This window comes from Artemia franciscana, unplaced genomic scaffold, assembly GCF_032884065.1.
Source record: "Artemia franciscana unplaced genomic scaffold, ASM3288406v1 Scaffold_1299, whole genome shotgun sequence".
Classification (NCBI taxonomy): domain Eukaryota; kingdom Metazoa; phylum Arthropoda; class Branchiopoda; order Anostraca; family Artemiidae; genus Artemia; species Artemia franciscana.
In genome coordinates, this window is record NW_027062786.1 from 21,666 (window position 1) to 49,452 (window position 27,787).

The 27,787-nt window shown below is 34.6% G+C and overlaps 1 long non-coding RNA gene across 1 annotated transcript; it reads left to right on the plus strand.

Annotated features, from left to right (window-relative positions):
* Positions 1-395: 395 nt before the first annotated feature.
* LOC136042444 (uncharacterized) lies at positions 396-26,737 on the plus strand. Its single transcript, XR_010621308.1, has 3 exons — positions 396-432; positions 13,666-13,892; positions 25,695-26,737. It is a non-coding gene; the product is annotated as an uncharacterized LOC136042444 (long non-coding RNA).
* The last annotated feature ends 1,050 nt before the right edge of the window (positions 26,738-27,787 follow it).

Sequence of the window (27,787 nt, forward strand, 5' to 3'; positions counted from 1 at the left end):
AAGCCATTTAGCCAAAAAAGTAAAATTAATATGCAAATTTTATTTTATTATTCGTGTACGGTGAACCAATGAAACCTGCTTTAATTAATAAAATCTCAAAAACAAAATAAAAAACAAGTTTTAAACTGAAAGTAGGGAGGGACATAAAAACTTAAACGAACAGAAATTATTCGTCTATGAAAGCGGTTTTTCCCTCCTCACCCCCCCCCCTTTACGCTAAAGTTTTACTGTTTCTCACAGCTCTACTTTTTAAAACAATAAAAAACATATAATTTTCAATATTTTTCTTGTCGCCAAATCTTATCAGCAAATAATTTCAGAATGACAACACTTTAAAGTTTGAACGATAAAGAAAGCATTTGATTTTCCCTGTTATCTTTCCACAGTTTGTTGCTGTCAGTTGCATTTGAGCTGATTGAGTTGAATGTTCAGGTGACAGAGATTTCTATTTTTTTTTTTTTTATTGGGTAAGATACTAGAATCCAAAGGGTTGTTAAGATAATTTGATTAGGCCGTGTCTTCATTATAGTTTTTTTTTTCAAATAGAGTCGTTCGGGCCTTTTTACTTTTTCAGGCAGGCCAAATCTAAATTTCTATTTTTTCGAGTTCGAAAAGGCAAATCAGGTGCATTTGAAGCTGTTTTTTTTTTAAAGTCTTTTCTTATGATAAAAAAAACCATTTTATTCGTCTGAGTTCGCCTGAAAAAGCCATAATGAAGAAAGAGCTCCGGGGAAGACTATGACATGGTTTGTGCCAAACCAGATTTGGCCGTGTTACTCACAGAAAAAGTAGAGTAAACTTTTTCCTCTTGGAACAAAACATGGTAGTTGTGTTCAGAATGGCACATAATCGAGATGTAAAATTAGGTGAATCCAAATGAAATATACCAAAACATGATGAAATAAAAAGGCGAATACAGAAGAAAACAGAACGTATTAAGAAACAAACTTCAAATTAAAAGAATTCAAAACTTAGAAGTTTTCTTGAAAAGAAAATGTGTTTTTCTCAAGAAAAAGATCATAGGATATCTTTAGAACACTTGATGCATTTCATATCGAAAATTCTAAGATGACGTTTTATTCGCAATTCAAATCTTAAATTAATAACATTCATAGCTTACATTTAAATTTTTGTGCGGGCTAAAAACAGTGAATAAATATTCTGTTTCAAAGATTAGAATTAGGAAAGACAAGAAGTGGGTGGGTCGTATTCGTGTTTTTACTTAAAAATGAAATTTTTATTTTTATTTTATGTTATTTTTTTTTTAATTTTGAAACATTAAATTAATTATGATGAAAAAATAAAACATAATATGAAAAAATTATATTCATAACCGAAATACACACTGACATATATTTTTCTATCTAATTTTCTTTACATAGTCAAGCAACTGATAAGTACATGTTTCCTTGGTACTTATAATCTTGGTAACATTAATATTTAATCATGGTTAGGAAGATTTTATAATATCAAACAGTTCGTGGTAACAAACTGAAAGTAAGGAGCCACCCAGCTCAACAGTAACTGAAACTCTAAAAAAATTCATTTAGATACCAATAATTAAATTAAAAGAATTGCATTGTATGCTTTTTTAAATATACAACATTTTTAAGTTTAGTTTTACTCATCGAAGGTTACGAGCATGAGAAAATTCTCTTTGTTTTAGAAACTAGGGGGAAACATCCCCTGAAAGTAACAGAATCTTAATGAAAATCTCACTATAAAATTCAGTGTATCAAAAATCCTACTGTATAAGCTTCAAGCTCTTACCTGAAAAATCTGGAATTTTTTATTTTTGCTGCTTTTATTTTTTTTTACTTTGTAATAAAAACATAATAATACAAATGTTATTTACGTAAGCAAATTTATAAGTTATGTATATCTTTTACTTATAAAAAAATTCGTAAAAAATTAAAAGTTCTAGTTGCCTTTTTAATCAACCGAAAATCGGAGGACAACTAGGGAGGCCCTTACTTTCAGCTAAAAAAAAAATGTTTTTTTTTTAATTTAATTTCGGGACGTTTTTGAATTAGTGCATGTTTTGATCTTGGCTCTCCGCACATAAATAATTAAAACAAAATTTGCAAATTAATTAATTGCAATTAATCGGAAGATTTTGAGAAAAAGAAGTGAAGAAGGAGGCCTAGATGCCCTCCAAGTTTTTGACTACTTAAAAAAGCAGCTGAAACTTTTAACTTTTTACAAACGTTTTCACTGGTAAAAAATATACGTAACTTACGAATTAACTTACGTAAAGAACTTTTATATTTATATGTTTTACAAACCTCATAGATACCAACCCTCATAGATACCTCAGTCTTTACGCTAAAGCTTTTTACATTAAAAAAAAGGCTTACACTAAAGCTTTTTTACACAATCTTTACGCTAAAGATTGTGTCCCAATTCCTTAAGAATGAACTCTGAATCACAAAGGCCGTAGAATAAATAGTTGAAATTACTAAGAATACTTTAGCGGAAAGAGTGAGGTATAACGAGGAGGTAAACCCCTCATTTGCGTAATAATTTATGTTCGTTTTAAGTTTTAATGCTGCTCCTTACTTTCAGTACAAAAAACTGTCCATATTTATTTTTTCATTGTTTTTTCAAATCAAGCCAGAAAATCCTGCGCTCCCTTCATTGAAATTCTCTTTTACCATGAGAAATCTCTCCATGGAAATATCCTCCCACGTAACCCCACCCCCTCAACTTTCCCCCATAAGCCAGAAAAATCCCCATGAAAACATCTATACACTTCTCAGTAACCATTACTATATGGAAACACAGGTCAAATTTTACAACTTGCAGCCCCTCCCAAGAGGACTGCGGGGGAGTGAGTCGTCCCTAAAGACATTTTATTAGGTTTTCAACTGTGGTGAATAAAATGGCTATCTCAGAATTTTGATCTGGTGACTTTGGGGGAAAATTGAGCATTGGAGGGGGCCTATATGCCCTCCATTTTTTTGGTCACTTAAAAAGGGCAATAGAACTTTTAATATCCCTTAGAATAAGCCCTCTCACAAGATTCTAAGACCAATCTGTCGATACGATCACCCGTGGGAAAAAACAACAAGAAAACAAATAAACACGCATCCGCGATCTGTCCTCTGGCAAAAAAAAAATGGGAAATTCTATATTTTTGTAGATAATAGCTTGAAACTTCTGCAACAAGGTTTTCTGATACGCTGAATCTGATGGTGTGATTTTCGTTAACCCTTTGATGCCTGAATTATGAAAAAAAGAATTGGAAACATATTTCGGCCGTTTCCAGGCTTCGTTATGACCTATTCCACGACAGAAATGACAAGAAAAAAAATGTATTGATAAAGATGATAAAATAAAAAAATGGTTCCCACAGGAACCATCCGGCAATCATGGCACAAAAACACTCTGATCGGCTACATAGTGTGGTAAGTCAGAAAACAATTCCTGTTGGGTGTGAAACACAAGGACACTTCACATTATACGCATTTCACTTTGGAATGAGCTTGTACACATACTCTGCATCTCTTTTTGCTCTCTATCCAAGCCGGGAAGTGCCCCTGTCCATCGAGTCTTGTCGAATCTGGGGGGCGACAAGTATAATTTCTTTTTTTCTGAGAGTTGGCATCTGCGTCACTGAGAGGTCTACCTCTCTTTGGTGTTGCCAAAGATGCACCAGATAGAAGTACACGTGCCACATCTGTCTTGAACTGTAGCAGGTTCATTGGTTTCTGCCCAGCAGCAAGACACCTGCGGTATAAGAGCCAGCCATTCACAACGGAGAGGTCAAACAAGAAGAAGAAGATCCTCATATACCATTTTCCCGTGACTTGAAGTCAATCCTGTAAAGCTCCAGCAACATGTCGGCAAGATCTACACCACTCATAAAGCGGTTGTACTCCTTCATACATTATGGTCGCTTGACATCAGCATACTCTTTTCGTTTACCATCCCACCGCCTACACGTATCTTCTGGGTCTAGGGCGGCATAGGTAGAAATCAATTGGACTGGCTTATTGTCATACCACTTCACCACAATGACATTCGACTGCGTTTCCACTCGCCAGTCGTAAGAGCCTCTTCCTCGGGCTTTCAATTTGCTGTCGGATTCCAAAGCACAGCCTTTCAACCTGTTTGCCCTCACTGTGGCCAGTGTAAGTATGCCCTGATCACTTAGTGTTTGTGCCAAGTCTAACGAGGAGAACCAATTGTCAAAGAATAGCTTGTAATTTTTGTGCTTGGGTATTCCTCTTGCAAGTTGCAGGACAAAATCAGCTCAAAATCCCAGGTCACTGACATCAACCGACCCCTTACCCGTATACATTTCAAAGTCGTAAACGAAACCTCTCTCCCCAGCCCTTGAGACGAACTTATAACCCCACCTATGCGGTTTCTTTGGATTGTACTGCTTCAACAAAATCCTCTGTTTTGTCGGCACAATTTGCTCGTCTACTGCCTGGTGTTCTTCTGGGGGTATCTCCATAAAGTTATCTCTGATCATCTCTATCAGAGGACGAACTTTGTGGAACTTGTTGTGCCCAGGGTCTCCTCGTGGTTTCTGGGCAAGATTGTCGTTGAAATGAAGATACTTTTTAATCTGCTCGAATCTGTCTCGCGACATGGCATCAGCTATTACAGAGTAGCGTGTCTCGTTTGACCAGTAACTGCGGTATGACGGCATTGTCACTATTCCTGTGAATGCAAGGATCCCTAAGAAGCATTCCATTTCGGCAGATGAAACTCCAAATTCTTTGGCATCTTTTTAAAGAGCGTCAATTTTCGTTGGGTCACGTATATGGTTGACCACGCCTTGGTCAAAAAACAGCCTGACAAATTCCAGGGGTGTCTTGCCACTCATTTCCTGGTCGACGACAAGATGATCCTTCCACGCAGCATCTGGCTGGACGAAATCCACTTTTCTCCAAGCAAGGTCCCGCCGTTTGTTTGGTTTCGAAGCAGCAGTGCCCTAGCTCGTGGCATTTTGTCTGGCGATCTCGACATCCTCATGGTCATCCTCACTGTTGTGGTCGTCAGCTTCAATTCGACCGCTTTCTATTTCTTCTTCAATCTCTTCTTCCTGCGGGTTATTATCAGGAAGGAGAAAACTAGGATCAGATGGGTCCTCATCTTCATCAGACAGATCTTCGAGGTCGGAGTTGTCTTCTGGGCAAAGAATAAAATTCAGAGCCTGTGCTAATGACACGGGGCGTGTTCGAAGTCTTCGCTGGACAGCCGAATACTCATCTTCCACAGTTTTTGATGTACTCGGAGAAGGCTGGTCCATTTCTGCACTGTAAAAAATATATTTGGTAACAGTCTAGTAGGGGAGACCAGGGTTGACCCGGATACGGGGTTGATCTGGACAGTCAAGTATGGACACCTAGCGGTTAAGTAAAAATTCTCAAAAAATCACGAAAGGTGCACCATCTATTGCCCTATTATCAAGCCAGTTTGGATCTCGATACACGCAGCCATTTGTTTGTATTTTGCAAAAAGGGTTTTTTAAGGTAAGAATTTTTTTCAAGGGTCTCTGTTTGGAGTTTAATAGAGTGAACCAGGCTGCTAGATTTGCAATATAATTTTTTAGGAGAAAGGTAGCTCACATAGAAAGATTCTAGAGCAGTTTATTGAGCGCCATCTATTTGATTTTTTTTCAAATCACTTTGACGTTGCACCAGGACACATGGGGTTGGGCGGGACACGGCGATTGGGGGTTGGTTCGGACATTTTTTTTATCTGTCCGAACCAACCCCATCTCTGAAAGGTTGGTATTTAGGGAAGAAAATACACGAATGAATGCTTCAAAATAAGTATTTCTACTAAGCAAGTACAGCAGTTCACATTAGGAATATATTTTAGTGGTATACTAAGCGGTCTTTGAGTAAAATCTCAGCTCGTACCAACTCCGGTGAATGCTGTGTCATTTTAAAGCTTTTTTGTCATTTTATATAGCTGAAGTACGTTTTTTACTTTTTATACTTTTATGCATATTTGAAAAAAAAGTCGAAATCTAATGGTTTAGCATGGTGTCCGAACCAATACTGGGGCCGTCCGATCCAACCCCGTGGGTAGGGGTTGTTTCGGACATTTAAAAAAATGAAAAAATAAAAATCTTTTTTTCCTTTTTGTAGAAAAATCTCGAAGGTAGTCCTGACGGATACGCATTTTATGGTGAAGTCAGAACTGGAGAAAAGTCAATGGCTTAGAAGTTATGCCGTTTCAAAAAATCGCGTCCGGGTCAACCCCGGTCTCCCCTACATTGTTATTGAGGACGGCAACTCCACCAATTCTTGTCTAGATGGCTCTTTCGAGCGATAAAATTCGGAGCTATGCATGCTGGATGGTTCCTTGAAGCCACAGAACATGGTCGAGCTCTCAAAATTTGATTCCAATGGTGTAAAGCAACTGTTTTCATGATATCTAGGCATCTCACACTGTATACGGCTTACCGTCTCATCTGGTCTCGCTACCACCGGATGGTTCCCAGAGGAACCACGACGTTGGGGGTCGTCTCTATCCTCTGGTTTTCCAGCTATAGGAGTGTATGATAGCTGATCTGAACAAACAAAACGTCTTCTTTCTAAAACCTTTGGAATGAAAACTCTAGCACAAAAAACAATAAAGTTATTCACAAAAAAAGTATTCTCACCTTTTAGGAAAAACAAGCAAGGCTAGATGGCACAGGTTCAAACTTCATTACCTCACACAAGGGTGACAGATTACGGACTAAGAAGAATACAAACCTGTCTAGGTAGATCAGATTGAGACAATGGCAAACGGATTGACGTTAATAGGTCAAACGGTCAGGATTAAAATAAATTTAAAAGTTCATGGTTCCTGAGGGAACCTTCAGGCATCAAAGATGAGTTTTAGGGGGTGTTTTCTCCTATTTTCTAAAGTGAGGCAGATTTTCTCAGGCTCGTAACTTTTAATGGGTATAACTGATCTTGATCAAACTTATATATTTAAAATTGGCATTGAAATGCGATTCTTTTGATGTTACTATTGGTATCAAAATTCCATTTTTTACAGTTTTGGTTACTTTTGAGTCGGGTCGCTCCTTACTACAGGTCGTTACAACGAACTGTTTGATTTCTGAAAGATATTGCCTTCAAAAGAACTGAGGGGGGATGTTTTCACAGAATTAAATAAAATTTGTTACAGGAGTAAGAAGACCGGGTTTAGGCGTCCCCCTCCCAAAAAAATTATCGCCTGTGGAAGATGTTCATCCGTGCTGCTGGTTTGTCTCAAAGAAATGCCGACTTAAAAAAAACGACTAGAACTCTTTAAACTTCAAAAGTTGGGTTGTCTTTTTATTATGAAATTACGAAGAGAGGGTGAATTTTGCTGCCACAACACGCCTAGTCTCATTGAGCCTTCACGTTCACACTAAATTAGTTTTTAGGGAGAGACGAGAGGAGATAAATTGATATATATTTCCCAGGGCAACAGCCAGGACTAGAGAGATATTAATCAAATTTATAGGATTAGTGTGAGGGGGGTGGGAAATAGAAGAAATATATCTGTAGGAGCTCCAAGTTATAATAAAGATTTTTTAACATGTTATGCAGAATGAAATTAGACGACAGAAATATATTTTGCCTATTTTTAAGATTTGGTGAAAAACAGAAAGTGAAGGGGCATGGGGTTATCAGGTATTTTTAGTGCATCTAATCAACATTTTGAGCTACTCATTCTGTGCCTTTTCTGGGCTGCTTTACTTCACATGGGAGCGAATCTTACGGGAAAATTTTTGACGAGGGTGAATATCCTATGGGGTTGGAGGGGGGGGGGCTATATTACATGGGGGGACAAAAAAAGTCCCAATTTTTCATCCTAGACAGTTTTCTAAAAATGTCCTTAAGATTTTGGTTCCTATATGTTATGTTTTGTTCTTTGCTGCGTAGCAGCTATCGCTACTCGTGAATTTGAATAGAGAGTGAAAAACCTTTTGCAGCGAGGGAATCAGATCATGAAGAAATTTTTGGATCCAAAGGACTTTCCTTCTTGACGAAATTAGAAAACATTTCAATGGTATTATTATAATCCATTGAACTAACTGACAGCCTTTTGGAAAGAATTGGGAATATTTGCAATTACTATCCTAATTCTGGTTCAGCAAATGGATACAATTAAGAATAATGAATCCAAGGATATAAGTATGTTGGCCCTCGGAGCAAGTTACGGCTGTAGGCTAGATACATAATCGTATGTTTTAGATTGAACATAAAATTTTGAAATGGGTTTTTTCAACAAAAGTAAGGAGCGACACTAGAACTTAAGTTTAACAGAAATTCAAACGTATGTGGGGGGGTTGCTCTTTCCTCAACACCTCGCTCTTTAAACATGTGTTTACGGTGTTATTATAGCCTACCTGACCCCAACCCTCGAGAAATGGCACAAAAATTGCAATTTTAGTGTCATATGACTCTTGTAGAGGGTGAGATTTATAAAAAGCACTTAGATATAAGAAAGAGCTTATAAATGAGCTATTAAACATCTACCTATAATATTCTGATAGCCCACCAGCCCTAGAAAAAAAAATACATATCAATGCTACCCCCGTAAAAAAGCGATTTTCCTTGTTGTTCAAGGTGAAGGACTGTAATTGTCCCATACAGGGTTTTGGACCATGCTAACTCCTATGGTGTCTTTTTCGTTTTAAACACTTTTAGCGGTTTCAGGTTTTTCTTGAAAATCACAATAAATTTCCTTTTCGCAACAAAATCTAACTTTAAAGATGAACCGAAATAAAAATTACCATTCCTGAATCAGTGCCAGATGGCAATGTTTTCGGACTAGAAATATTCTAGACATTTTTTTTTCAAAACATGTCTCTTAAACTTTGGTTCCAGGGGGCCGTGGTTTACTCTTTACTAGGTTGTATGTACTGTTGCAACCATGAACAATGTGAATCATAGGAAATTGAAGTATTTTTAGATCTAGGGGGGCCACTGGTTTCTTGTGTACGGGCTTAATCAGGTGTGAACCAAGGAAGCTTTTTAAAAAGGTAGTAGTAGACAAAACAATGATTGAAATATGAAACATACCAGATATAACAGAAAATACCAGACAATCAAAGAATTCAGGTAGACGGGAGGGGATTCGAAAATGTTTTATTTATTGTCAGTTTTTCTAATTTTATTTGTAACATCAGTCTACTCTGTTAGAGTAAAACTCAGAGTGCTGTTTATCGTTTTTTTTAAAGGTGGTAATTCCTTATCATTTTTGACGCTTAAAAGGGAACTAAAAATTTTAAATTCCAGTCTAATAGGCCTTCTCTAGAGTTCACACAACCACCCAATCGTAAAAACCCTATATATTCTAGTACAAACCTTTATATTGCTTACAATCCTTTACCTTAGACTCTGTGAGATTGTGACAATCCCTATCTAGATATGTGATCTTTGATAGTTTTTCAAAAAATGGCTATCTTAAAATTTCTACCGGATGCAATTGGAGAAAATATGTTTTGAGTGAGAGGCGAGTCTAGTTGCCTTCTGGTCACTTCGACTCTTAAAACGGCTTTAGAACATTCGCTTTCTAATCCGATGAGCCCTCTCCAAAGTTTATACGACCAACATTTTTATGAAAACCATATATGGCCCGGTGCATAGCTTGCAACGTTTGCCTTGAGTACTGCAGGGGGTTGTCTTGTTCATAGATATATTTGCTGACCTTTTCATCAATGCTGAACAAAATTTATATCTCAAAATTTTTATTAGATGTATTCAGGGAAATGATGGACGTAGGAGAAGGGGTTCGACAGCCTTTCAATCACTTTTTACTAATAAAAGGGCACTTCACATTGCAATTTCTAATTGAAAAGACTCTTGTCCGAAGTTTCTATGACAATTCCTTCTTTATGTATTGCCCTCCTCTAAAAAAAAAAAAAAAAAAAAATCCCTATAGCTCTTTACTTAGGCAGCACTATTTTGCTGCCTAATCCAATGAGCCCTTTAGAACATTTGATTTCTAATCCAATGAGCCCTCTCCAAAGTTTATACGACCAATATTTTTATGAAAACCATATATGCCCCGATGTATAACTGCCCCTTGCCCCTTAAATTGCGAGGAGAAGGTAACCAGCCCTCAACACTTTCCTTACTTTCTCAACGTTGAGAAACTGAGATGATTGACTCCAATCATCTCATTAGTTAATCTATAGACTGTTTTCGAATCTTCCTTCTTTGCTTGTTCTTCCGCCAAAGCTGCTTTCTGTTCAATAAATTGCCTCCTGTCGGTCCAGGCACTCTTCTTTACTTGTTTGTCAGTTATTCTATATGAGACTTGCAGAACAATTAATTCAGATGCGTCTGAGGCCGCCATAATGGAAAGTTTGGCTAATTTTCTTGCATCAATTAGTTTTCAGGTTCGTTCGGAAATCCATCTTTCTTTCTTTTTCTTCTTATAGCCTAATTCCTCCTCTGCAACTTCTCTGTACGTGGTTTTAAGTTTCTCCCACATGCGTTCGACATCAGCCCTTGGTTCTAACTCCGATAGCAGGGCTTCAAATCTATTTGAAAGTTCTAATTGGAGCATTCGTGCTGTTTCCTTGTCGTTCAGTTTCTCAACGTTGAAGGGTTTTTGTGTTGTCGGTTTATTGTTTTTCTGTGTCGCTTTTAACTTTAGATGGATCTTAGCAACCATGAGCTTATGGTCTGATTGTATATCAGCTCATCTGCAGCCTCTCACATCGAGTAGACTCTTCCGCCATTTGCGTGAAAAGAGGAGGTGATCAATTTGATTGCACGTGCGGCCATCTGGTGAAGTCCATGCATATTTGTAAATGGTCTTGTGTTGAAACAATGTACCTCCTATGACAAGGTCGTTGTTCAGGGCGAAGTCGACAAGTAGGACTCCGTTTTCGTTCATATCACCTATTCCATGTTGTCCCATGACTTCAGGACAGTAATTGTGACAAGATCCTACTTTCACATTGAGATCACCTACGACACATATGATTTCGTGTCTTGGGATTTCTGTAACAACACTTTGTAGTGTTTCATAAAAGTTGTCTTTCTCTATTTCATCCGCTTTGTTACCTGGTGCATAGCAGGCAACGATTGAGAGTTTTCTAAGAGCTGACCAAAATCGTGTGTAAATAATTCTTTTGTTTACACGTGTCCATTATAGCATCGCTCGCCTAGCTGCGGGTGACATTAGTACACCCACACCTGCTTGGCGTCTGTTTTCATGTCCGCTGTATGCGAGAATGTAGCCATCTTGTAGGGGTTCCATCCCGCTACCTAGCCATCTAGTTTCACTAATGGCTGTTATGTGTACATTGTACTGTATCACTTCTTTCAGTATCTGTTCAGTTTTTGAGATCTATCTCATCGTTCTCACATTCCAAAATCCGAACTTCAGTTGTTGCTTTGTAGTCAAAAATCGGGTCCGGGGGCATGCTGAGGTTGTTAGGGAAGTATTAGTCATATCCGAGGCTAAAGTCGACGATTCAGTTGCTGATTTCTTTTTGCAGGGACAGGTAGCAAGCCTATCGCCCAACCCCCTTCCTTCCGCAACCGGACTTGGGACCGGCTATGGTGGAAGTTTGTACAATAACAGTGTTTTAAATGCCCAGGCATGTAAATGTTTCATGGATCTCCAAGAATATCTGGGTTTACCCATAGGCCGTAACCTTAAAAGAAACTCGTCTACTGCTCGTCAAACACGTCGAGATAATACTTCACACCACGTATGGGTCTATCGTCGCCAACAGACTCCTCTTATGCTGAAAGTATCTCGCGAATATGTGTAACGCTGTCGCACTGCCACATACTCTGTACATTGCGCCATTTTGGAATTTATTAACTGACACCCAAAAACGCAAGCTCCGGAGCCCTTATTTTAAGTTCGTGACGTTCCTGCGGCGATGCCCCTTGTGGACAAGAAATACTAATATGATTGATAATTGCAGACCCCAGTATTGCGGTAAACTGGTGGATTTCTAATTTCCAGGCAAAAGGGAACCACCCCTGGCTTAGACATTTCTACAGTTCTTGATTATGTATTTTTCCATGTTGTGTTTTAAATTTCTCTCCGTTCTTCTTCTCTCTTTTTTCTTTTTCTTTTTTTTTTCATTGTACTCCGTTTTGTTCCATGTGAAAAATATGGGTAATAAATATTTTACTTACTTACTTACCAGCATAAAAATTCTAAAAAACAAATTTTAAAGTTTAATTTTATCATACAATATTTTAATTTAGTCAATTAAAATTTGAAAAAGATAACTTATTGGTATTTATTTGACGTAATAAAGGGAATTTCTAATTGTCTTTTTAAAATGGAAGGAATCATTTCTGGCTCTAGCTATTAAAAATAAAAGTGATTATAGGCAAAAAGCATTTTTGGTCAAGTTAATGGCCAATAAACTTCAATAGTCAGCGACTTGAAAATATTTTTTTTTTGTAATACAAGGGTACTCTTAGTCAAACATGTGACGCATTCAATCCATCAGCCATTACGAGAGAATTTTAGAAGCTCTTAAGGCGACCACGATACCTTAACTTAGACCTAAGTTCGGTAATTTTCTTCCGTTTTGCAAACTATTTTCTCCGCCTTCCCCCTGGCAAAGCAACTCAAAAATTGTCTGTCAGTTTAAAATTGCTGACCCAAATATTGCAGTAGCTAGATTAATAGCCAAACATAATAAAAAAAAGTGAATATAAATAGTATTCTGTACTATTTCAGTAGTCTCTGCCATGTTGTTGTTGTTTGTTTGTTTTCATTTTTTTCCTATATCTTTTGCCTCGTCTTGTTCAAAACTTTGTATTTTTCTATGTCTTTGTTATAACCTTATATCGTGCCGTAATTTTTAAATTTTTGTTGGTAATCTATGGTTTATTTTCGTGCTAATAATTCCTGTATACCCAAGGTGAACCACCCTTGCCATCGGTGTTGGCCCAGTATTTAAGATGTTTTTGTTGTGTTTTTTTTAAGTGTTTGTCTTTGCGCTCAGTTTTTTTTTTTTTTATTTCTTTCATTTATTGCTTTGTCTTTTGCTTTTTTTTGTATGACGAGTTTTCCAATAAATAATAATATTAGAAAAAATAGATTCATGACGTCCAAAACATTTTATGGCAACATTTTTGTTCAGACATCTTCAGCATTTTTTATTTAATCACATATTTCTATAGCACTAAAAATAGCCTCAATTACTTAAACTTCTCGGAATTTTACATATTTTTTGAGAAATAATAACTTAATGATAGTTTAAGCAATAAATTTGGCTTTCAGTTATTTTGATCAATGTTCTACACATATTATAAACATTCGTTTCAGCTCAGTATACATTTGATTTCAACAACTATTTTACAGATTTGTTGATTTAAAATATTGCTTCAATTGATATAATTTTAAGAGGAATCTCTGATTTTTCTTTGAATTTTTTTTTCAGGCATCAGGCTCGTATGGTTTGAATACAATTAAAATACAATTAAACACAATTAATTCATTAAATAATTTTTTATTATATTTAATATTGTTTATTTTGATCTTGTTGTCAAAAAACATGCTCCTGAAAGCGTAATTTTATTTTTTTTTTCATGAAAGTACGTGTCTTTAAGTCCGTAAAGCGGAGGTAACTTTGTTCTTATTTGGGATAACATCCTGGAGCATATCTCCTTTATGGTTTTGCTACTATATTTTGTGTTAATTTGGAGTAAAATAACTTTTCTTTTTCAGCTACAATATTTTGGCTGAAGTAAAGATTGTCCAACCAAGACGCATTAAGGCTCTATACAGTTTGACCTAAATTACCTAGCTCAAACAAGAAATATTATTTTATTGCTATTAAAACACGGAAACTAGTCGACTTTAAGATGGGGATAAATGTTGATAGATTCATTGGAGATGTTGACTCAAATTTCATATGTTCAATATGCAACGACGTCCTAGAAGATCCTCTACAGGTTTGGCTTTATAAATATTAGATGGTTAGCCTATAAAGGACCTTCAGCTGGAAATAAAATCCATATGATGCTGAAAGAAACACTGAAATACAAGACAAAATTCAAGCAAAATCATTGGCAGCGCAAAAGGCCTGCCTAAGTAAAGAGCTTTGTGGGCACAATGCATTATTTTCCTCATTATTTCTTTGAGGATGAACCCCTCCCAGCCCTAGAGCCCACAGGGCTAGGGTTTTAATTTATGCCCCGGAGGCATATAAAGTATAAACGGAAAGGGTGATCTTATATGTTTCCGGCTCATTGGATTGGTAGTCAGAAGTCCTAGTGCCCTTTTTAAGATTCAGAGACATCAGTGGGTAGATACTCCTCACCCCCACACACCTCGTATTTTTGTGAAATGCATCTGATAGAAATTTAGGTATTACCATTTGTTGTCGTAGAAACCTCGAAAAATACTCATTTGATGGGAAATTGAATGAACTATTTCTAGTAGCCGAAAGGCATTGGAGGGCAACTAACCCTCTCCAAGCTCACCATTTTCCCAAACATATCCAATCAAAATTTTGAGATTGCCTTTTTTTCAACGGAAATTGAAAAGTCTAAAAATTATGTTTTTGACAATATCTCCCCCCCCACAACCCTCAGGTCAAGGGTTCCCGAAATGGATCCGACAGAAATTTTGAGATGGCTATTTGTTACCGAGAAAACTTCAAAAAAGGCTAATTCGATTGAAAAGGCTAGTATTGTTTTTAATCTTCTAAAGTGATTTTAGGGCAGCTAAACCTCTCCCACGGCCTAATTTCCCAAGACACATTCAATCAAAAGTTTAAGACAGTCCTTTTTTTACAAAATAATGTAGCCATATATGTTTTGAGGATGACAACCCCCAGACCCTTCAGCGCAAGTGCTGTAAGCTATAGCTTGGGGGTATATAAGGTATTTTAGGCAGCACAACTGTGCTGTCTTAGTAAAGAGAGATATGGGCACAATTTAATTTTTTTTTAGACCCGGGCACTTCGTACCGAACAAGTTATCGTGGAAACTTCAAAAAGGCCTCATTCGATTGGAAATTTAAAGGACTAGTGTCATTTTACTAGTTTGATCGAAAGTGATTTGAGGGCAAGAAACTCCCCTCCCTTGCCCCTCATTATCCCAAACACATTCAATGAAATTTTTTTGATATCCATTTTGTTCAATGTATTTTAAAGGAATGAAAATTTGTCTTTGAGGATGACAACACCCCCAGCCCTTAGGGCAAGAGTTGCAAGCTATCCTCTTTCGTGAAATAAATTATATGTAGATACAGTGATCGTATAAACGTCCGAGGGGGCTCGTTGGATTGTTAATAAGAAGTTCTAGTGCCATTTTTTTATTCAGAATGGACGGAAGGTGGATAGCTCCCCCTGCAAACCATTTTTTTTCCCGATCTGCATCTGATAGAAATTTTGAGATAGCCATTTGTTGTCTTAGACTCTTCGAAAAAGGCTCATTTGATTGGAAACTAAAAAGGCTATTGCTCTTTTTACTTGTCAAAAGTGATTGGAGGGCAATCAGCCCTGAACACTCACCAATTTCCAAAAGATTCGGATCAAAATTACTAGATAGCTGTTTCGTTCAGTATAGTTGAAAGGTATAGAAATTATGTTTGACAACCCCATACCTTCTTAAGACGAGAATATAACTTGTAATTTACTGAAAATTACGGGCTTTTGATTGTCAGTTTTAATACACACATACTGATGTATATTTTCCCTAAAGGTTTGACAATTTTTGATATATTAAAGTTAAAAATATTAAAACATTTTAAATATATTTATTTAAATTTAAACCACACAATAAATATCCGAGTGAGTAAATAACTCAAAATTATTAAAAATTAACATTAGCCGGCCTGGAAACCCCCATGCTATCTCAAAACAAGAACACAATTTGCACGCTACTGAATACAAAATACGTTTAAAATGTTTTCAATTTGTTTTTACTTGTTTAAAATGTTCTTACCAGATATATAAAACTGGAAGTCCTCCTCCCTGCACTTCAATTACGGCATGAGTATCTTGTGCCTTTTTTAAAAGTAATAAGAGATTGGAGGTTAAGCAGCACTTCTCTCAAGCCCATTCCTTTTCTAATTGCATCCAGTTGAAATTTTGAAATAGTCATTTTGTTCAGAGTAGAACGGTGCAGCAGGTATGCTTTTTACAGATATTAGTCATGTCAACCATCGCGATTGTGCGATTTGCCCATTATGCTTTAAAACTAAATGTTACTTTAAAATAAATCAAAAGACATTGTGTTTATGGTTGCCAATAAGACATCTCAGCAATATAACGAGAATGACGGAGGGCATTAAGTTGAAGCTTTTATGTCAAACAATATTACTACTTCTGAGACAAAATACATTTGAAATGTTTTCACCTTTCCTACTTTCACAAATGAAAAATTGTCAAAACCTTAAGGAAGAAATGCCAGTATTTAAATTAAACTGACAATCCACAGTCATTTGTTGGTTTGTTTTTTGTTTTCAGTAAAGCACAAATTGTGTTCTGGTCTTGATAAGGCATCAAAGTTATCAGCCCTACTCATATTAATTTTTTCTCGTTTGAGTTTCATAAGACTTTCAGGAAGAAATGTATATGTTAATTAAACTGGCAATCCACTGTCATTTGATTTCTGAGGTTGAAAAGGCATAGGTGTTATCAGCCCTACTCAAGTTAATTTTGCTTGCTTCGAGTCTGACTCGGAAATTTGTTGTAACTTGTTTTTGTTTTGAGTTTAATTTATTTATTGATAATTATTTGGGTTAGTTTTGCACTCTATATTTTATTATTTTTATTTATTTATTTTAGATTATTTATATTATTTTAGATTATTTGACTTTATTTCTGCTCATTCATGGCCTAATGGAGCTTTTCACTCTTCTTTGAAAAACTTGTCTTGCGGAAAAATCTTTTTACATTAATCATGCTAAATATCAATTCATATTATGCCAAGTGTAATGTATTTATTTTTTTTTTCTTATTTACCCGTTATTTATCATTTCGGCTGAGGATCATGATGGCTTATTTGCTAATCACCTCAAACTTACTCCTTCTTCTTTTCTTATTACTCTACTGGCATTTTTCAACCTTTTACTTATTACTGGCTTAGTACCATCGTCATTCTATACTGGCATAGTTATGCCTATTCCTAAGAGCGGGAAAAAAGACTTGTCATCTTGTAGTTCCTGGAGGCCAATTACTAGGGGTTCTATGATTGGGAAAGTGTTTTTGTTGTGTTTGAAGGATCTTCTTGATATTATTGACACTGGTTCTAATCAAGTTGGTTTCAAGAGAGGCTTGGAATGTAACCACGCCCATGCATTTTTCAGCGAAGTTATTGAAGAAGCGAGAATCTCTGGTCAACCGCTATACGCCCACTTGATTGATATTAAAGGGACCTTTGATAAAGTTTCTCATGCATCTGCCCTGCTCATTTTAATCCATGCTGGATTGCCCCTAGCTTTCATACGAGTCTTTCGCTCTTGGTATTCTACTTTAAAGATCTGTATCTGTCCGAGTTTTTCTTCATCTCAGTCCAAATTAATTCAAGTGGGTAGAGGAATTAGACAAGGAGGAATTATTTCTCCTTATATATTTAATTCTTGTTTAGCTACTGCCCTTAATTTTTTTTCCTGCTCTTTTGTTTCATTGTCTTGAAATCTGTCTTACATTGCATATGCTGATGACATTATCCTTCTAAGCCGGTCCAAGTCTAGTCTTGTTTCTAGTTTTAATATTTTAATTAATTGTTTAAAAGGTTTGGGCCTTTCTATCAGTTTTGAAAAATGTCAATTTTTTGTTGTAAATTGTTTAGAGGATAATGTCAGGGCGACTCTCGATTGCGGCAATGGTGTTACTTTTCAGTCTTCGCCAATAGTCACTTATTTGGGATTACCTTATGCTGCTTCGAAAAGAGATTTTAAACCACTCCTGGTTCAGCTTGTTCAGATCAAACTACGCAAGGCATTTGGCCTTTAATTCGTTTTCGGGGTCTTTACCGTCGGGACGTCCTTGGTCGTATGTATAGTGCTGTTGCTCTGCCCCAAGTTTTGTTCCCGTCCCTCCTCTTCCGAAATTTCAGACCTTCTGATCTTTCGCCCATTAAAGTTTCTTATTTTAAATTTTTTAAATTTTTACTTGGTTTCCCTCTTTCATTTAGTAACACTGAGATTTTCTTAAAGCTTAATGTGAAGGATTCTGTAGTCTCTATGAAGAAAAAATATAAAACATTTGAAGATGAGGCGAAAATTAATCTCTTAGGCCACAATTTATTTGCGTTTTTCAGTAACAGTTCTGGCTCTTCATGATTTTCTAGGTTAAACAATTTAGCAAGTGTTTTTGTATCTTTTCTTAAGTATTTGATCAATATTTGATAGGTTTTGATTGTAAGTGCTATCATTTGTTTTTTCTTTATATTATATTGTAGCGTACTCCTCATTTTTTGAGAAAAATAAAGAAAATAAAATAAATAAATAAATAAAAATATATATTATTCTGTATATATAGTCGATTAGCTAATATTTCCATGAACTATGATAACCGCCTAGTATTTTTAAGTAAGTCTTCGTATGATTTATATTTAAATAAATTATATTCTATATTATTAATTACTATTATATATAAGATGTTTATATTTACAAATTTTCTTTTAATATTTATACATTCATATATCATATTAAATTTTTTTAATATATATATATATATATATATATATATATATATATATATATATATATATATATATATATATATATATATATATATATATATATATATATATATATGTATATATTTAGGAACAAATCTCTAAGCACAAGGACCGTTGTATTAGAATGAACAAATTTGAAGCACTTAAAAACTCAAGCGTAACAAGTGAGGGATTGAGAAGAGGTAGCTTCGATAATATGTGGTTTATTCTATGTTTCGCTTTGAGTTTTAATTTTAATAAACAAATACAAAGCAGAAACAATAGGAAAAATTTTTTCAAGATGTTTTCATTTGTCATTTGTTTTGATAAAGTTTCTCATGCATCTCCCCTGCTCAATTTAATCCATGCTGGATTGCCCCTAGTTGTCATACGAGTCCTTTACTCTTGGTATTCTAGTTTAAAGATCTGTATCTGTCCGAGTTCCTCTAAATCTCAGTCCAAATTAATTCAAGTGGGTAGAGGAATTAGACAAGGAGGAATTATTTCTCCTTATATATTCAATTCTTGTTTAGCTACTGCCCTTAATTCTCTTTCCTGCTCTTTTGTTTCATTATCTTGAAATCTGTCTTACATTGCATATGCTGATGACATTATCCTTCTAAGCCGGTATTGTATTGTTCCTTGTATTGCGACTCTCGATTGCGGCAATGGTGTTACTTTTCAGTCGTCGCAAATAGTCACTTATTTGGGATTACCTTATGCTGCTTCGAAAAGAGATTTTAAACCACTCCTGGTTCAGCTTGTTCAGATGGTCTTTTAATTCGTTTTCGGGGTCTTTACCGTCGGGACGTCCTTGGTCGTATGTATAGTGCTGTTGCTCTGCCTCAAGTATTGTTCCCGTCCCTCCTCTTCCAAAATTTCAGACCTTCTGATCTTTCGCCCATTATTGTTTCTTATTTTAAATTTTGTAAATATTTACTTGGTTTCCCTCTTTCTTTTAGTAACACTATGATTGTCTTAAAGCTTAATATGAAGGATTCTGTAGTCTGTATGAAGAAAATTTTTAATATTTATACATTCATATATTATATTAAATTTTTTTAATATATATATATATATATATATATATATATATATATATATATATATATATATATATATATATATATATATTTTAAAAAATATTAATATAATATATGAATGTTTAAATATTAAATTTTTTTTTTAATATATATATATATATATATATATATATATATATATATATATATATATATATATATATATATATATATATATATATATATATATATAAAGTTAGGAACAAATTTCTAAGCACAAGGACCGTTGTATTAGAATGAAAAAATTGAAGCACTTAAAAACTCGAGCGTAACAAGTGAGGGATTGAGAAGGGGTAGCTTCGATAATATGTGGTTTATTCTATGTTTCGCTTTGAGTTTTAATTTTAATAAACAACTACAAGACAGTGGAAATAAGTTCTGTGAATATTTCGGTCTTATGTCCAAGGGCCGTCTTCAGTGCAATACGAGTACAAGAGAAAGAATATGTACATATAAATAAACTTACATTAAATTGTGAGAATTAAAACTAAATAATGTTTTTTAAACTTTTTAAAAAAAGACAATTTAAAAAAAACACTTTTTAAAATGTGGCATAATACAGATTTTTGTATAAGCTGATCTGAAAACCGAGAATCAGATATATTTAAAATACAAATAATAGAATTGTGTACTATACATAATCGTTTAAGGTGAACAGGATGGAGTATATACCTATACATATCGTATTCGTTTAAGAATGGAGTAGTGAAAAGTACAACAATCTTGAAACATGTAGGGAAAAAAATGATTCATTTTTCTAATAATTCCAATAATTTATGCAACTTTAGAAGTGATACATCGAATAAGATCTCAAAATTTGAAATCGGCCAAAATATCATAAATATATTGTACCGATTTCCTTCACGGCACAATAAAGTGAAAACTTTAAGCTCTTTAAGCCAAGGATAATAATTTGTTGGACGGACAAAAACTACAAACGCTGATTTACTGTAATTGAGTTTCAATTTGTTGAGGCACAGCCACTTTCCAATCTTGGCCATGTTCATCTGATAGCCTCTAAACCCACTCTTGCTCAGACCTTCCTGCCACTGTATATGATGGGTCACAGCGAATAATATTCGATTCTTCACTCGTTTAGTGGTTTTTTGATTCACTTCAAATCTTTGATACAAGTTATAAATCAAATTAGAAATATCATTAATTTATATAGATAAAAGTAACGAGTCAAGGGGAGATCCTTGGGGAACCCCACAACTAGTTGCAAAATCATGAGACTGCGTACCATTTACTTTGTAAACAAGTGTCTGTTACTCAAATATGAAGATATGAAATTCATGATACTACCTGTCACTCCGCAATTCTCCAATTTCTTCAATATAATTCTTCGGTGAACAGTGTAAAATGCTTTCAAATTGTCTAAGAATACTGTAGCGACCTTCATCTTGCTATACAAGGCACAATTAACCAAAGTTGTCAAAATTGCAATGTGTGTTCAATTGAATATTTCTTTCTGAAGACTCATTACTGTAAAAATTATCTTTTCTCAAAATACTGTTTGGTTCGCACATAAATCAATTTTTCAAAAATTCTAGAAAATATAGGTAGAAGAGATACCGGTCTGAAAATTACTGTAATCATCTCAGTCACTACCTTTATACAATGGCACATTTCTCGCTCTTTTAAAAATATGTAGAAACTTTCCATCTTTGAAACAACCATTTACAATTTCCACAAACATAGGTAAAATAGATGACAAAATGTCCTTAACATCATTTTGAGATACCAAGTCACATGCTGTGGCACACTTTTTCATCTCGTTCACACATTCTGTCACTTAGAGAGCGTTGGTTTTCTGTGATAGGAAGCTTGTATCACTTGAAGGAGGCAGATATTTCTCATATGTTTCTTGTTCAAAGCGTTTCTCAATTAAGGCTCTTATATTCATTCCAACTTTGAAAAATAACGGATCATTTCATTTGCAACTTGGTGAGGGTTAGTGTTACCAACCAATTTGTGGCAATGGTAATTCTTATGACCAATAACCAATAGAATAATTATCCAAGTTTTTGCAGAGGAACCCTTAGCCTCTTCAAACTGCTTTGTAAAATAGCTGCTTTGCCTTTCTTAACAATTTGTTAAATGCAACATTGTAATTCTTATATATATATATATATATCTTGGCCCAAGTCATTTGTTACGTAAGACACATTTTCTATATAATGCATGTCTTTTTCAATAGAATTAATTAGACTCTATGTTATCCAAGGCTTCCTGGGTTTTGTATCTTTTCTGTGTTGCTTTGTTACTTTTCTTATGCATATTTCACTAAGAATGTCAATGATTTTGCTGTACCATTCACTATATGTTTCACCAAAAGTGGTAAACTGGTTAAAAAAGGACCAATCAGACCTGCTCAAGATTTTCCTAAACTTCGAGACATAACCTTTCACAAAAATATCTGATTGAAACAATTACGATTCTTTGAACCATAATGAAAAGCTATAATATCACAAAAAACAATAATCCTATGATCATCTGACACATCATTAGTGATTACTTTTGGCTTACTATATGTCTTATTGACAAATGAATTATCAATTGAAGCAGCAGAATTCTCCGTTACTCTCTTGCAAACATTAATAGTAGAAAAGATACTGAAACAATACATTAAATCACAAAAAATACGAGAAGTTTTATCATTCTGTTGCAAACAGCCATCCCACTATGCTTCTATTCTTCCTAAGAAAATTATAAGACTCAATATTTGATAGCTCTTCATTTTCAGCACTTAATAAAGTTTCAGTCAAAAATCCAAATTATGCACATTATAACACAACTCAGATAAATAATCATAAGAACTATTCAGCCCTTGACGATTAAAATGAAAAAGCACTAAATGATCTTGTCAATTCAAATCCGAAGCTTACATTAATTCACAAACAAAAATATATTTTTACGGCTCATTTACACCATGAATACTCTGAAGAGTCATCTCATCCGAATCATCACGAAGAAGTTGAATTTATTTCTTCATTAGAATTCACAGAATTTCTCTCAAGCAGTTACATTTTACCCTTAAGTTGTATCATAATCATATTTTGCCCTACCTAAATACCATGAACCCGTACCTGTATACCACCTCATATTTTGTAAATAATAATAACAAAATTTATAAATATACTCAGCCAGCAACAGCTCTTGTTGACACAAAAGAAACAATACAATAAAAAACACACATTATTTGTTGTGGCAGAAGTTCCTAAATCTTTCTACTGGCCCTTCCTGAAGGAAACGAATACATAGAGATGGTGATATAGATCTCTTAATCCATGTTTCAAAACCTGTTGTTTCATGAATATTATTTCGGATACTCAAAAGTTTTTTTTCGAACTTCTCGAACAGAGGGGGAGAATCATTAGTTAAAAGAAACATTCTGATTGGCCATGATAGTTTTACCACGAAGATTTCGAATCTGTTTTAGACAAACAATTTTCAGCTCCATGTTTCCCATAGTAACCTTCATCAGCTTTTTTCAGGCTTGACATCAGCTAAAATGTAGTTGGGTGTTTTATGATACCCAAGGCCTGACGAAATTATATAATCAAAAATCGTCTTAGTGTTTCCAGTATCATTTACTGTCGTGTTCCATACTAAAATGTTTTTTTTTTGTTTCTAACTTTCCAGCTTCATCGTTGTATGCTTTAGGATAGATAACTGTGATTTCAGAAAAGAATTTTCATAAACTAACAATTAGAAATGGCTGCTCAAATCCTTGTTTTTACCTCAAGACTAGGATCTTTAGGCTTAATACTTTCCACCTCCCAATTTGATTCCAATATGGCTTATTCGATCTTAGAAATTGTTTGCTCTAGTCCTTAAAACTTATAACTAGTCCTTAAAACTAATATTTTGCTCATTTAACTTAGCTGATCTATTATTAGCAGTCTGTGAAACTAGATTCAAACTATCAGCTAGCAATTTCAGTAAGATTCCTTCCATAGGACTGGATCTAAAAAAAGACTCGTCAGATTTGTCCTTCCTCCTTTTTTCTCCCATTATAAAGAATAGTACTCCAATAGTGCCTCCAAGTGTCCAATAGTGACTCCAAGAAAAATGCACTGTAGCCTACCTCATAAAACTCCGTTACTTACTCACTTGGAGCAAACTTGCAATAGGCTAAGCAGTTACTTAGCCAATGCTAACAGCTATTTAACATGCAAAATAGGAAGCAAATTAGAAAGATATTACCTTGTTACAGCCTTTGTTATTTATAGTTTTGCCGGCCTTCGCCTGTTTCTTTCTAAGAAAACATCCGCTTCACGCCAATCCTTTTGACAAGACAAATCCCACCAAAATTATCCCAATTGATCTTGATTCTATTTTAATGCATTCCACCACCTGTAAATCTTGTTATCTAATCCTTTTTTTGTCAAATCTTTGTAATATTTATACCGGTTTAAGATGCCCACTGAATAAATGCTATATCACAACTGCTTTACTTTAATTTTTGATTGTTTTTAAAATCATACTGGAAATACACCTTCATCCTCCATGGGATATTTCTCTATTACCCTTGACAACTTTCTACTGTGCTAATAGTATCCCACTTAAAATTCATCCCCATGATCAAATTTTCTAGTTAAAAATTTTCTTCGCTTTAATTTTAAAAAGTCTGTTGTTTGTTTAACTTCTAATTATGTTGCAAGTGATACAGGGAATCTCATCTTCTTCAGAGAGGATTTTCTCTGCAAAATTCCTCAATAAATCTAAAGTTCTTCTGTTGAAAAGTCCCCTGACAAAAAACTGCTTCTGCAGATAATCCATCTTCCCCCGAAGTGAAAATATCACAATTTGCTCGACGCTCAAAATTCCCTTGACAAATCCTAGGGAACGTTCTCTCTGCATGTAAAACCCAACAACCAACGACAAAACTTCTCCCGTCGTTTCCAAACTTTTCTTCCCCATGAGAAGTTCTTATCGTGGAAAATCTCTCCATACAAAAAATTCTTCTTGGAAAATATCCGCATATCTCCTGATAAAAATTCTATACTCAGACAGTGATCAAGTTCCATAACTTAAAGTCTTTTCCAAATGGTTGTGATGGGTAATGATATGTCCAGATTCATAGTTATTGGACCTTTGAAAATGCTGAACCAAAATTGCTATGTCAAAATTTTAGTCGAATATCCTTGTGGACAAAAGTGGTTTGGGGGATTGCTAGTTCCCATAAAACAGTCGATTACTAGAACATGGTGCTCTAATCTTTTTCACATGAGTTCTCTTACTTCTAGGACAATTAGTTTGATACAATTGCCAAAGATCACTTGGTTTTAAAGATCAGATAAATTTCCTCGGGCTCATGGCTTTTAATGTGTTATATTAAACTTACAAGATATTATATGTTTAACTATGAAACAGCTGATGACAAGTCATTGGGACTCTTCAACCTTATTTTCCCATGGGAGCCCTGCATTGGAATATGTAAATACAATATAGCATGTGAAATTTTCTTTCATAGATGATATAAATCATCTATTTTGCATATATATAAACATAATTTATTTATATAATATATAAATAAGAGATACATAAAGTATAAAGAAACAGTTTAATTTCTGATATAAAACCTAAAGTTTTGAGCAGTTTGACAAAACTTAGGTTTTAATGGATTGGATCATAGATGAATTTAAAAGTAACTGAAAATTTCAATTAAGAAAATTATTGCTAAGAGTCGGAATAACTTTTATTTCGTTACATTCTTTGATTAATTTTAAAACTTTTTCCACAACATTAGTTTTTCAAAGAAATGTAAACAGCTCCATTAACTCAGAAATTAGTGGAAATAGAGTTCTCTCAAAATATTCGCTTTCTGTCTTTTCTTCAGTATTTTCATTTGGCCATTAAAATCATAATCGTTTTCTTTTTTTAATATTTTATTAAACGCAAAATACTATTAAGTATTTTATCAAATATAAAAGTATAAAAATATGATTAAAATTTGTTTATTATATATGCTTTTATAATTGTTTTATTTCAGAGACTGGTAGCCCATGTGATGTCCCGTGTGATTCAAGAGAACGTGAAAATGAAGGAAGAGTGTAGGAAACTGAAGAGGGCAGCTGCTATTCGTGAAAGCAATGTGGATAATTTTGTTCGAATTCATACGCAGTCTTTTTTCCAGCCTATTACTTACACCCGGCTCATTAATTTTGTTTTAATTGGACTTCGGATTCGGATCGATTGCTTCGGATTAACTTGTTTTGCCAGAAGCATGAAAAAGCTAAACATTTCCTCTAAATTTGACAATGATGTTCAGATGGGCCTTAAACTTTCAATTTTTATTTCTCCTCCTTTCAGTTTATGAATAAGTTGTAGCATCAGAGACGTATTTTATAAATGAAATTTAAAAGCAATATTAATGAACAAATAATATTTTTTTTTCATTATTTGCTGAAAGTGACGAATCAATTCCTCCTATAGCCTTATTAATCATTGGTTGAGAAATGGGGAGTTGAACCAAACTAAACAGGCACGCTAATTTTATTTTGTGTCAGTTTGATCTTCCGTAAATACACTTTGTCCAAATGTTGATTAACCATTTTACGTTGAACCCCACCGTGTGGATTAATCACCCTTTTATATTATCATCACTAGCTCTTCAACTTCCATGATAATTCATGCGACAAGACCAATTTTACTTCCGAAAAAGAAAAGTTGTCTTCTTTTTCTTAAAGAAAAATCCACTATCGTTGCTTAGTATTTTATTACAAGCAACTTGGATATAATTAATTAAATTTTATTGTAATTTTACAAATATTTAATAGTTTCTGAATACCAACTTTGGAGACTAACCTGCTTAAAAGCGCTGAAGTCGTCTAGAATGAATTAACTGTGTTAATGCTGACTATTTTATTCCTTGCAATCCATGATCTAAACTATTTAAATATTATGCCTCTTTTTTGGTAATTGGATTGTTAGGATTTTACTTCAAAAAGGATTTGAAGCCTGACAGATTGAGTGAGTTTTGTTAAGTTTCCTCTCCAAGAAAATATGATTCTCTTAGCATCTTATTATGAAAAAATAGAAGCTTATTAGATTGAGTGTGTTTACTAAGTTTCTTCTATACGAGGATATGAGCATCTGATTAGGACATAATTTGGAGCTAATTAGATTTTGTGGGTTTAGTAAGTTTTTTCTCCATGAGGATACGAGCATCTAATTATGAAAAGATTTGAGGATTATCAGACTGGGTGGGTTTTGTTAAGTTTCTTCCTCAAAAGGATAGGAACATCAGATAGGGCGTACTAGCATAATGCCTTATGCAAAAAAATTACCGCAATGATGGTGTCTAAGTAGTTGGCTTAAAGGTGGATCTCTGGCAGTTTTCTTGTCTGCCTAAGAAATATCTGAATCAGAAAAATGTGCCATTTGTAAGTTGGTGGAAGTACATCGGGCCTTTTATTGTTTTTCAAGCCCGTGTTGAGGAATCTATATTATGATTAGCATTTGGAAGCAAGTAATTGTCCCCGCAGTCCGCAAGCATAATTAGGTTTAAAAAAAAACCACAACCGTTAAACTGATCTTTGACGATTTTTGTTATCACGCTAAAGAACTAAGGCCAGAATACAAAAGTAAATATGAAAGAAATTAGGCTTAACTGGTTCATGGACGAAAAAAAGAGTCTATTATTTATTAGATAAAATATTGGTCTAACCTACGTAAACTTAGGAACTGATTTTATACTAAAAATAAAAAAGAGAATAATCCAAGTATTAAATCTTAACCCTTTATAAGATTTAGTTAAGTAGCGTAATTAAACTCAAAGAGTATGGGAAGCTCATGAAAGGAAGCCCCACTTTGTCAGAGAGATAAAAATATACGCCATCTAGCGTTACCCAGTGAAATTAATTTGATTATGAAGACCTGTGAAAGAGTGTAAGTTTTTTTCACTTTGCTTTGGTTTTGTGCCAGGCTGTAGATAAAGAACCGTCTTAACAAAACAAGCATAGTAGCACAAAAAGCCACAATTTGTGTTCAGGGTTTTTTACAGCAGCATACGTTCTGCACATTAGCTTTGCTCATAATCAAACAGTTCGTGGTAACGAACTGTAGTAAGGAGCGACCCGGCTC